The sequence below is a fragment of the Protopterus annectens genome, chromosome 9.part0 (genome assembly GCF_019279795.1).
Source record: "Protopterus annectens isolate FY-2018-M chromosome 9.part0, PAN1.0, whole genome shotgun sequence".
Classification (NCBI taxonomy): Eukaryota; Metazoa; Chordata; order Ceratodontiformes; family Protopteridae; genus Protopterus; species Protopterus annectens.
In genome coordinates, this window is record NC_056743.1 from 349,627,677 (window position 1) to 349,640,011 (window position 12,335).

Genomic DNA, 12,335 nt, shown 5'->3' on the forward strand with positions numbered 1-12,335 from the left:
ATGTGTGGGTTTATATGTGTGGTCCAATTACATGTAAGAGCCTTAGCATGTGTGGGTTTATATGTCTGGTAGGATTACCTGTAGGAGCCTTAGCATGTGAAGGTTTATATGTCCGGTTCCTTAACATGTGTGGGTTTATATGTCTGGTGCCTTAGCATGTGCAGGTTTATATGTCTGGTCTGATTACATGTAAGCTCCTTAGCATGTGTGGGTTTATATGTCTGGTCTGATTACCTGTAGGAGCCTTAGCATGTGTGGGTTTATATGTCTGGTGCCTTAGCATGTGTGGGTTTATATGTCTGGTCCGATTACATGTAAGAGCCTTAGCATGTGTGGGTTTATATGTCTGGAATGATTACATGTAGTTGCCTTAGCATGTGCGGGTTTATATGTCTGGTCCTATTACATGTAGGTGCTTTAGCATGTGTGGGTTTATATGTGTGGTCTGATTACATGTAAGAGCCTTAGCATGTGTGGGTTTATATGTCTGGTGCCTTAGCATGTGTGGGTTTATATATCTGGTCTGATTGCCTGTAGGTACATGTAGGTGCTTTAGCATGTGTTGGTTTATATATCTGATCCCATTTCATGTAGGAGCCTTAGCATGTGTGGGTTTATATGTCTGGTCTGATTACATGTAGGAGCCTTAGCATGTGTGGGTTTATATGTCTGGTGCCTTAGCATGTGTGGGTTTATATATCTGGCTTGATTAGATGTAAGGGGCTTAGCATGTGTGGGTTTTTATGTCTGGTCTAATTACATGTATTTGCCTTAGCATGTGCGGGTTTATATGTCTGGTCCTATTACATGTAGGTGCTTTAGCATGTGTGGGTTTATATGTGTGGTCTGATTACATGTAAGAGCCTTAGCATGTGCAGGTTTATATGTCTGGTCTGATTACGTGTAAGAGACTTAACATGTGTGAGTTTATATGTCCTGTGCCTTAGCATGTGTGGGTTTATATATCTGGTCTGATTACATGTAGGAGCCTTAACATGGGTTTATATGTCTGGTCCGATTACATGTAGGAGCCTTATCATGTGTGGTTTATATGTCTGGTCCGATTACATGTAAGAGCCTTAGCATGTGTGGGTTTATATGTCTGGTCTGATTACATGTAAGAGCCTTAGCATGTGTGGGTTTATATATCTGGTCCGATTACATGTAGGAGCTTTAACATGTGTGGTTTATATGTCTGGTCCGATTACATGTAGGAGCCTTACCATGTTTGGGTTTGTATGTCCTGTGCCTTAGCATGTGTGGGTTTATATGTCTGGTCCGATTACATGTAGTAGCTTTAGCATGTGTGGGTTTATATGTCTGGTCTGATTACATGTAGGAGCCTTAGCATGTGTGGGTTTATATGTCTGGTGCCTTAGCATGTGTTTATATGTCTGGTCCAATTACATGTAAGAGCCTTAGCATGTGTGGGTTTATATGTCTGGTCTGATTACCTGTAGGAGCCTTAGCATGTGTGGTTTTATATGTCTGGTCCGATACATGCAATAGCCTTAGCATGTGTGTGTTTGTATGCCTGATATGTACTAACTGTACTTTAATTTAATTCTTGTTAAAGTCAGTATGATTTGTGTTGAACCAGTAAATATATACTCTGTTGTGAGAAATCGGGTGCATTCACTACCTGAGAATTTAACAGAAACAAACACATGCACACACATCTATTTTTATTTATCCAAACCAAAGCGTAGAAATGTCACACAGACAAGCCATTTAGTAAAAACTACAGGGAAATCCTACCCAGGCTACAGTTTTCACTGTGTTTACCTTAAACCTCCTGTAATAGATGCCCAAGAGATATATGCAGATGACCCCTTAAGCACAGCAAATCTTTCAGTAATAAGGCTTATGAATGTCAATGACTTTTTTCTTTTCAGCAGCATCATAGCAATTTCAAAAGACAACCAAAATGTCAGCTTCTTCAGAACATTTTAGTTTGAATTAATGAATTATAGACTAGATACAAGAGGGGAAAAAGAGTGGAAGGAAACTAAAAACAGCTAATGGTTGCAGAAGTTTATTTTGCTGCACTGTAAATCTGATTAAGATGCAGAGTTACTGCCATGGGGAAGTAGCCCTTCCTTCAGTCTGTACTGACCTTAAATCAATTATCAAAGTCTTGGTGCATGGGGGGTAAAAGGAAATATATGCTGATAAAAAGTATTATTTTAGTTTTATTTTACTGCATACACTTATTTTTATCACTAGAATTTTTTTACCCCAAATATTTTATTAATTTTATAACACAATAACTTAATAGTATAGTAACATTAATAAACTATATACAGTGTACATAACAACTAAAAAAGCAATATACATAGGAGAACACTTAATATTTCTCTAACAGATTAAAAATTTTGTCCAAGCAATTAAATGATCGGTTGTGTTGTTAGTCCTTGCTTTTATAGTAGCAATCTTATTCTTACAAATGTATTTCACAAGATGAATAAACTCAACTTTGAAAACAGGAGTAGATTAGGATTTCTAATTTTTGGTAACAATTTTCCTTGCTATAGAGAGAGAGTAGGCCATAGTAAAAATGTTTGTTTTTTAGGAATGACTTTGGGAACAGGAATATTGAAAAGGATAAGGGAGTCAGAAAGTATACAGTTGTCATTCCATAGAGCTTTACAAAGATACTTAAAGTCTAACCAAAATGGGGAGATTATTTCGCAATTAACAACTATATGAATCCACTCAGCATCGGGGTGTCCACATCTCCAGCATTTCATTTCATCTTTCTTGTACATTATTGCTAGTCTATGTAGAGTGAAAAAACATCTATGTAAAAATATCCATGTGTACACATGCCAGAACAGGGAAGATGTGGATTCCTTCGCCATCTGTAAACAAAGTTTTTTATCTTTTTCTGAGAATGCTTGTCTATTAAATTCATTTAGATAATTCCAAAAAGAAACTTCTGTTTTGCGAAAATAATTTCTGAGAATTTTATCAATAACAGATATGTATGAAGTATTCCTGGGTGAGCTATTAATAATTGTTGAGATAAAATCCAACATTTTTAAGTTATTTCTCTTACTGTATGCCTCTAATGAGGGTACAAGTTTAGTATTTATAAAATCCTTACAAGTTTGGATCTCCAGCCAATTGCAATTTTGCAAACTATATTTGCTGATCAAATAGTCTGCAGATCTTATTTTATTAGCTGAGAGAAATTGATTCCAATATAATAGGTCACCCTTCTTAAATTCTAACATTTTTTGAGTATCAAAATATATCAAACATTCATTTGTGTAAGCAATAAGAAACACAATTATTAATAAATTCTTAGTTAATTGATTAGAAAACATAAGCTTTTAAAGAACAGCAATATCTGGTTTATAAGAGGTGTGACCTTTTACTTTGAATGTATATTTTTAAAATCCATATAAAGATGTCTGTATGTATTTGAGTATATGTTTCAAGCAATGTCCTATCACTATTAAGAAGTAAGGTTTCATATACTGATTTCCAATATGATGGATAAGAAGTGTTATTCCAAAGCAACCATATGTTAATAAATGCAGAGTTTAAATAAAAAATCAATATTTGGAAACCCTATACCTCATTCATCCCAGCTTGTGGTGTGTCAGAGAAGAGAAATTCTTGTTTTTTGGGGGTAAAATTCAAAATATTAAGATGTACTAAACAGAGATGCCCCCTCTCCCCATTACTCTTTGTCCTGGGTATTGAGCCGCTTGCAAATGATGTTAGAAATAATAACAGCATTAAAGGATATAAAGTGTCAGACAAATTATCCCCCAAGATACAACTGTTTGCTGGTGACCTATTAATAACTTTTAATGATACTGAAAAGTCAGTAGATCACCTATTACATAATGTAAACTTCTTTGCAAACATCTCTGGTCTAAAATTCAGTCACAACAAAACTGAGGCACTTCTAGTGAATAAAAATGTTACTATGAAACTTAGATAAATAACAGACACATATAAAATATCTAGGTATCATTATTGAATCTAATTATAAAAAAAATCACTCACATTTAATTACCAACAACTTATAAACTCAATTACTAGTGTAAAAGAAAGTTGGAACAGACTCATCTTCACATTTGAAGACAGGCTGACTTTAATCAAAGTGATGCTGTCACCTAAAATCTTATTCATTGGCCAAGCTTGAATTATTCCTCCACCTGTCAAAATTAAACAGAAAATTAATAACTTATCACTAGATCTTAAATCTGTGTCTTAACCATTCACCTGACTAATATATACTAACCCTAACCCTTTCCTGGCCCTTAACCCCAGCTCTACACCTTAACTTAAAAAAAAAATCTTACCATTAGACCACTATTCAGGAAATCACCCAAGTTAGTGCTCTGCTTAGTGGATCACAGGAAGAAGCTATTTTTGTTTTCATATTTTTGGTATTCAATGGTTAGATTGTTCAGTGTACTAAGTTTATTAGAGTTTAGCAATTTGTAGCCTGATCATTTAGTAGTCACACACACACACACACACACACACAGACACATGTGCCTGCATGCAGACACATGCATCAACACACACACAGACATGTGCACAAGCACACAAATACACATACAAACACATGCAGACACACACACACACACACACACACACACACACACATGTGAACAAACACACACACACACATGTGAACAAACACACACAAACATATGCACACACATGCATAAACACACGGACACGTGCACACAAACACATGCAGACACACACACACACACACACATAAACATATATATTCACATGTATGCACGTGCGCATACACACACACACACACACACACACACACACACACACACACACACACACACACACACACACACAAAATACGTATATTTGTTTGTGTATATGAATTGCCAAATCAAAATGTTCTGCAGCTCTGTAGATCACAGAGAATCCTATTAAATGTAATACTGCATTCTTAACTTATTTATGTCTTGTTAGGCTGTGCATACAAAATTGAAAACAAACATGTTTGCCTGAGTAGGGCAAAACAACTGTACTAATAAAAAGTACACATACTTAAGGCAAGAATAAGGCAGCATAAGTTTTAGCACAGTCATAATGTGATGATGATTTATCGGGGGGATTCAGAACATCCCAGAATAGTACTTCCGGTGCAAAGAAAATAAAGCTGTTCTACAAAGGGTGCTTAGGCACGTGTATCCTTTACACACTTGACATTTTCTTGACTTGCCTTTCAGCAAGACTGCCCAAGTGCTTTCTTGCATGATATCAGACCTTTATTTTCAACAGTCTTGGCAAGTTAGTCACACCAACTAAAAACCAACAAGCTGAAAAAATAGAAAGAAAAATCAATTTCTGAGTGTCAAACCCAATCAGTGTTGACAGTGATGTCCTTCTCTCTAAAGTGATGTAACGTGCCTGTCTCTTGCTATTACCAAATATGCGTTTTGGGACAGTGAAAGGAACGAGTCAGTTCTGTCAGTGTTATTTTCAGTTTCAGGCATAAGCAACCATGGCTAAAATACTATAGTATGAAGCGTGTTTTTCAGCATCATTCCTAGAACGTCAATGCATCTCTTTATGCATCTTTTCCCCACCTGAAACAACGTTAATCTGTTATAACTGTATAGATTAGCAATCGATCCACTCTTGTTACAGCTGTAAAAGAAAAGAAAGAGAAACTGAAATGTGCATTACCTTCTCAAGCAAATAAGAAACTTGATTTTTAGGGAATGTACCACAGCACTTTCACATAACATATATTATATATAATGTTCATGCATGCGCTTATTACATAAACTACCACTATTTGCTCAGTTATCCATTATAAAATATATACAATACTTGAGCATCTACTTAAAAATACTTACATTTAATCTACTGTTTATTAAATGGCACTAACTTACAAATTACTCTATAATGCCCACAGCATGGCTTTTAAACATTTGCCTGCTAAGCACTTGAATTGCAGTTTTTAATAGGGCTGTACAATCATGTCTCTCCTTAGAACTGTTGAAGTGTTCAAGCTCAGACAAAAAGGAAAAACAAACAGTAAAAAAAAGGAATTACTGTCCAGAGTGCCAAAAGTAACAGCATATGCATGCAATGCGATGCATTTCAGATTGAGAGAATGCAGCCATTTATGGAGTGGAAGCCCAGTACACCTAATCATTTTAACACATTCCCTCTTTATTCCAATCCCTCAGATACCTAGTTAGATACTCACTAAAAGGTAGCATTTCAATTGGATAACATCTGGAACTATTTAAACCACGAGGTTTTGTCATTTTATCATTACAACTGATAACTTATCAATGCCAGTGGTATGGAGGTAGCACACTAACCTTTAGTGCAGAAGGCTCTGTCTTCAATTCCCACACCACGTAGTTGGATTGCTGACACTCCAGTGTACCATATGAGGGTGGTGTATACCTGAATGAGCTGTGCTTTGGATTAGATGTTAAACTGAGATCCCTCTGATTGAATTGGTGGTAGCTTGAGTGTATGTAAAACATCCCACAGCACCTATCAAAAAGAGTGGGAGACGTTCCTTGCACTGGCCACATTTCTCCTAGTAGTATAAATGCCACCTCAGGTGTTTCCTGAAAGGAAGCCACTGGCCTAATGGGATTCACCTGATCAACAAAGGATGAACAAATAAAATAAATAATTCATGACTAATGCACTCACTTACAGTTGAGTTTTTTATAATGTAAAACTTCAGTTATGTGTCAAGTGCATTCACCACTGATCCTATCATTTTATAAATATTAACATTCACCCCTTCCAGTTAAGCAGCTCAGATAATCATATAATGTAAAAACTGAAATACATTTTACCACCCATATTCATCACAGAAATGACAATTTTACTACTAGTTGCCCATGAATCATTTTCAGAGGAATAATATTAATGTCTAAAATACTTCATATGGCCATTCAAAGTCTGTCTTCTCATCACACACCTACCAAAGAAAAGGCCACAACCACTACACCTTCACTTAGACCTGTTTCCCATTTCTCTCCCAGTTCCACAATTTCTCAACCATCATTGCCTTTCCTATAATCTCAAGCTACTGCCTGTCACTTAAATTTATTTATTTATTTATTTATTTATTTGATATTTGTCAAATATATGATTAAAAGCAGAAAGGATTCCTTGCAATCTATCCATTGCAGACCGATGTAAGGTTTAGAAAGTTGCATTTCTGATAAAAAAAAAGCTTTTTAATTGCAAGTGGAACATGCAACTTGTACTTTAATTGAAGACACTGTCCCTAAATAGTGGGTCTATATTAGATGATCGAACTTTCAAAAGTTCGATTGTCATATGGTCGACACCATATAATCAAACTTTTAAAAGTTCAAACATCTAATAAAAAAAATAAACTACACAAATAACCTACCTGAATGTTTTAAGCAGGGGGGAAGCCCCACTGCACCCCCCACATGAGGGGCTACACCCCTCCACACACCCCTTTATTAAATATACCAACTCTGAGATCGCACTACAGTGCAGAAAAGGGAATCTTCCCATTCCACACTGTATGGAGATCTCCGATAAAACATTAGAACTTTCAAAAATTCGATCATATGGTGTTGACCATATGACAGTTGAATTTTTGAAAGTTTGATCATCTAATATAGACCCTAAATAGCATCTGTAAACAGAACCTTTTCCTGTGCAACAGACCCTAAGAATGTGTGATCCCCATTACTTGTCATCCTCCAATTATCTTTTTTTCTAGGATGCCATAACTGACATGGAATCTGTTGATTTTCATAGGAAGTGACAAAATGAATCACAGGCCATTTCACTTTTTATTTCCACATCACATAAATTCAGAGTCAGGTTACATAATGTGTAAGAATATCCATGATAGCGAACTAGACATTAAAACTGTTGTCACTGGCTAATGTCAGTTCTTGTATTTCTCCTACTGCCACTCATTTTATTTACAAATGTGGAGGAACTGACAGCAGAACTATCAGAAAGTTTATGAATGTCACTGCTGAGATGGGGAAGGGTCCGTCAAGTGTGCCTGGTTATTGGAGAAGCTGAAGGCTGAATGGGACCATGAGATTTCTACTCATCTCTCTCTCTAGAAGTTTTATACCAACAAATGCTGCAAGACTTTTACTGAAGCCCCTGATCGCAGTGATTTTATCAAAAACATATTTACCGACCCGTCATAGGATGATTGCACTGTTATTTTTGTTGCTGCTGGTGTTTGTACATTTCAGGCTGGTCAAACATGGGCATACCCTCTCAGTCTACACCCATAATATGAACCAGATGACCATATGAGTTAGCCACCAGAACGGATTTAATAAAATTGCCAGAGAAGTCATCACTTACATAAAGAAGATTAGATGCAGACCAGGTACTGTTGCATTTGTGCCTGTCAAAGGCTGTAGTGGAGATAGCATATCAAAACCAAATTCAACATGATAGTGATGATGTGACCTGGATGTGACCTGGAGAAATGAAAAGGAAAGTGCCATGGCCTAATTTGGGGCACAAAGGCTGTCTGGGACAGCACTCCCAACCTAAGAATTTCAAGGAATGATCATTTTAATTAGGAAACTGATGCTTCAGAAAGGTGTATGCCTGCAGTGCTGATGAGAATAGCCTGAGCTGTAGTACCTGTGTCTGAGAAGGTGACTGCTTTGCATGCTATGCATGAAATTCAATGTGACAGAGCTGTAATACCTGTGTCTGAGAAGGTGACTGCTGTGCACACTATGCATGAAATTCAATGTGACAGAGCTGTAGTAGCTGTGTCTGAGAAGGTGACTGCTGTGCACACTATGCATGGCATTCAATGTGACAGAGCTGTAGTACATTTGTCTAAGAAGGTGACTGCTGTGCACACTATGCATGAAATTCAGTGTGACAGACCTGTAGTACCTGTGTCTGAGAAGGTGACTGCTTTGCATGCTTTGCATGAAATTCAATGTGACAGAGCTATAGTAACTGTGTCTGAGCAGGTGACTGCTGTGCACACTATGCATGAAATTCAGTGTGACAGACCTGTAGTACCCGTTTCTGAGAAGATGACTGCTATGTACACTATGCATGAAATTCAGTGTGACAGAGCTGTAATACCTGTGTCTGAGAAGGTGACTGCTGTGTACACTATGCATGAAATTCAGTGTGACAGAGCTGTAGTACCTGTGTCTGAGAAGGTGTCTGCTGTGCACACTATGCATGAAATTCAATGTGACAGAGCTGTAGTACCTGTGTCTGAGAAGGTGACTGTTGTGTGCACTATGCATGACATTCAATGTGATAGAGCTGTAGTACCTGTGTCTGAAAAGGAAACTGCTGTGCACACTATGCATGAAATTCAATGTGACAGAGCTGTAGTACCTGTGTCTGAGAAAGTGGCTGCTGTGAACACTATGCATGAAATTCGGTGTGACAGAGCTGTAGTACCTGTGTCTGAAAAGGTGACTGCTGTGCACACTATGCATGAAATTCAATGTGACAGAGCTATAGTAGCTGTGTCTGAGAAGGTGACTGCTGTGCACACTATGCATGGCATTCAATGTGACAGAGCTGTAGTAACTGTGTCTGAGAAGGTGACTGATGTGCCAACTATGCATGAAATTCAATGTGACAGAGCTGTAGTATATTTGTCTGAGAAGGTGACTGCTGTACACACTATGCATGAAATTCAGTGTGACAGACCTGTAGTACCTGTGTCTGAGAAGGTGACTGCTTTGCATGCTATGCATGAAATTCAATGTGACAGAGCTGTAGTACCTGTGTCTGAGAAGGTGGCTGCTGTGCACGCTATGTGTGAAATTCAATGTGACAGAGCTGCAGTACCTATGTCTGAGAAGGTGGCTGCAGTGCACACTATGCATGAAATTCAATGTGACAGAGCTATAGTAACTGTGTCTGAGAAGGTGACTGCTGTGCACACTATGCATGAAATTCAGTGTGACAGACCTGTAGTACCCGTTTCTGAGAAGGTGACTGCTGTGTACACTATGCATGAAATTCAGTGTGACAGAGCTGTAGTACCTGTGTCTGAGAAGGTGACTGCTGTGTACACTATGCATGAAATTCAGTGTGACTGAGATGTAATACCTGTGTCTGAGAAGGTGACTGCTGTGTACACTATGCATGAAATTCAGTGTGACAGAGCTGTAGTACCTGTGTCTGAGAAGGTGACTGCTGTGCACAATATGCTTGAAATTCAATGTGACAGACCTGTAGTACCTGTGTCTGAGAAGGTGGCTGCTGTGCACACTATGCATGAAATTCAGTGTGACAGAGCTATAGTACATGTGTCTGAGAAGGTGACTGCTATGCACGCTATGCGTGAAATTCAATGTGACAGAGCTGCAGTACCTGTGTCTGAGAAGGTGACTGCTGTGTACGCTATGCATGGCATTCAATGTGACAGAACTGTAGTACTTGTGTCTGAGAAGGTGACTGCTGTGCACACTATGCATGAAAGTCAATGTGACAGAACTGTAGTGCCCGTGTCTGAGAAGGTGGCTGCTGTGAACACTATGCATGAAATTCAATGTGACAGAGCTGTAGTGCCTGTGTCTGAGAAGGTGGCTGCTGTGCACACTATGCATGAAATTCAGTGTGACAGAGCTGTAGTACCTGTGTCTGAGAAGGTGACTACTCTGCACACTATGCATGAAATTCAATGTGACAGAGCTGTAGTACCTGTGTCCGAGAAGGTGACTGCTGTGCACACTATGCATGAAATTCAATGTGACAGATCTGTAGTACCTGTGTCTGAGAAGGTGACTGCTGTGCACACTATGCATGAAATTCAATGTGACAGAGCTGTAGTACCTGTGTCTGAGAACGTGACTGCTGTGCACACTATGCATGAAATTCAATGTGACAGAGCTGTAGTACCTGTGTCTAAGAATGTGACTGCTGTGCACGCTATGCGTGAAATTCAATGTGACAGAGCTGCAGTACCTGTGTCTGGAAGGTGACTGCTGTGCACACTATGCATGAAATTCAATGTGACAGAGCTGTAGTACCTGTGTCTGGAAGGTGACTGCTGTGCGCACTATGCATGAAATTCAATGCGACAGACCTGTAGTACCTGTGTGTAAGAAGGTGATTGCTGTGCACGCTATGCGTGAAATTCAATGTGACAGAGCTGCAGTACCTGTGTCTGAGAAGATAACTGCTGTGCACACTATGCATGAAATTCAGTGTGACCTTTAAATAGCTACATTTTCTCTAGTGGCTCCATCTGTCAGAAATGTAGCACCTGATTCTAATCTCCAATCTGAAGCCCCTCAACTCCTCGAAAGAAAGGTACAGTCTCTGTTCCCAGATCCTGTTAGTTCTAATCTTCCTAAGCTGTACTCCTAAACTATTAAGTTGAGGAACAAGAAAATAGGAAGGTTCTGTTCTCCATTTCCCAGTTCAACAGTAGGTCCATTGATCTCTTCTCCATTCCCCAATTCAGCATTAGGACCATTGATCTGTTTTACATTCCACAGTTGAACAATATGACCATTGATCTGTTCTCCATTCATCAATTCAGCAATAGGACCATTGATCTGTTCTATATTCCCTAATTCAGCAATAGGACCATTGATCTGTTCTACATTCCACAGTTCAACAATACGACCATTGATCTGTTCTCCATTCTCCAATTCAGCACTAGGACCACTGATCTCTTCTCCATTCCTCAAGTCAGTACTAGGACTACTGATCCGTTCTCCATTCCCCAAGTCAGCACTAGGGCCATTAATTCTGTTTGTCATGATGTGTGGTCCTTGCCTCTTATGTTCTGAACTGGATAAAGAAAAGGCTTTGTATAGGCAAAGAAAAAGAAATGGGGGGATTCCTACATGAAAAACCAGCACTGTTTTTATTAAAATCTAGAACAGAAGCTGCCATTAAAAAAGGAATAATTAGTAGCATATAAAATATTGCATGATAACTATAAGAATCAATCAGATGAAGTTAGAAAGGATTGGGAAGAGAGATTGGATAAGCAATTCACAAAGAAACAATGGGAGGATATATTTATGCTAACAAATATACAACAAAATCTAGAAGATTTAGGATTTTTGCTTGGAAATGTCCCAGCAGATTGGGAAACAGCCACTGTCATTCCTTTGCTCAAAGCGGGTGCATCCATGGACCCCAGGAACTATAGATACATTAGCCTGACTAGCCTTATCTGCAAGACCATGGAACGAATCATTATGGACATTATTAACAAAGATATAGGGAATCTCCAAACACTTGACCCCACCCCAGTCTGACTTTCTCAAGGGGAGATCATGCCTGTTAAACTTGGTTCACTTCTTTGAGAAAGAGACTTGGTGGACTTCTTTGAGACAGTC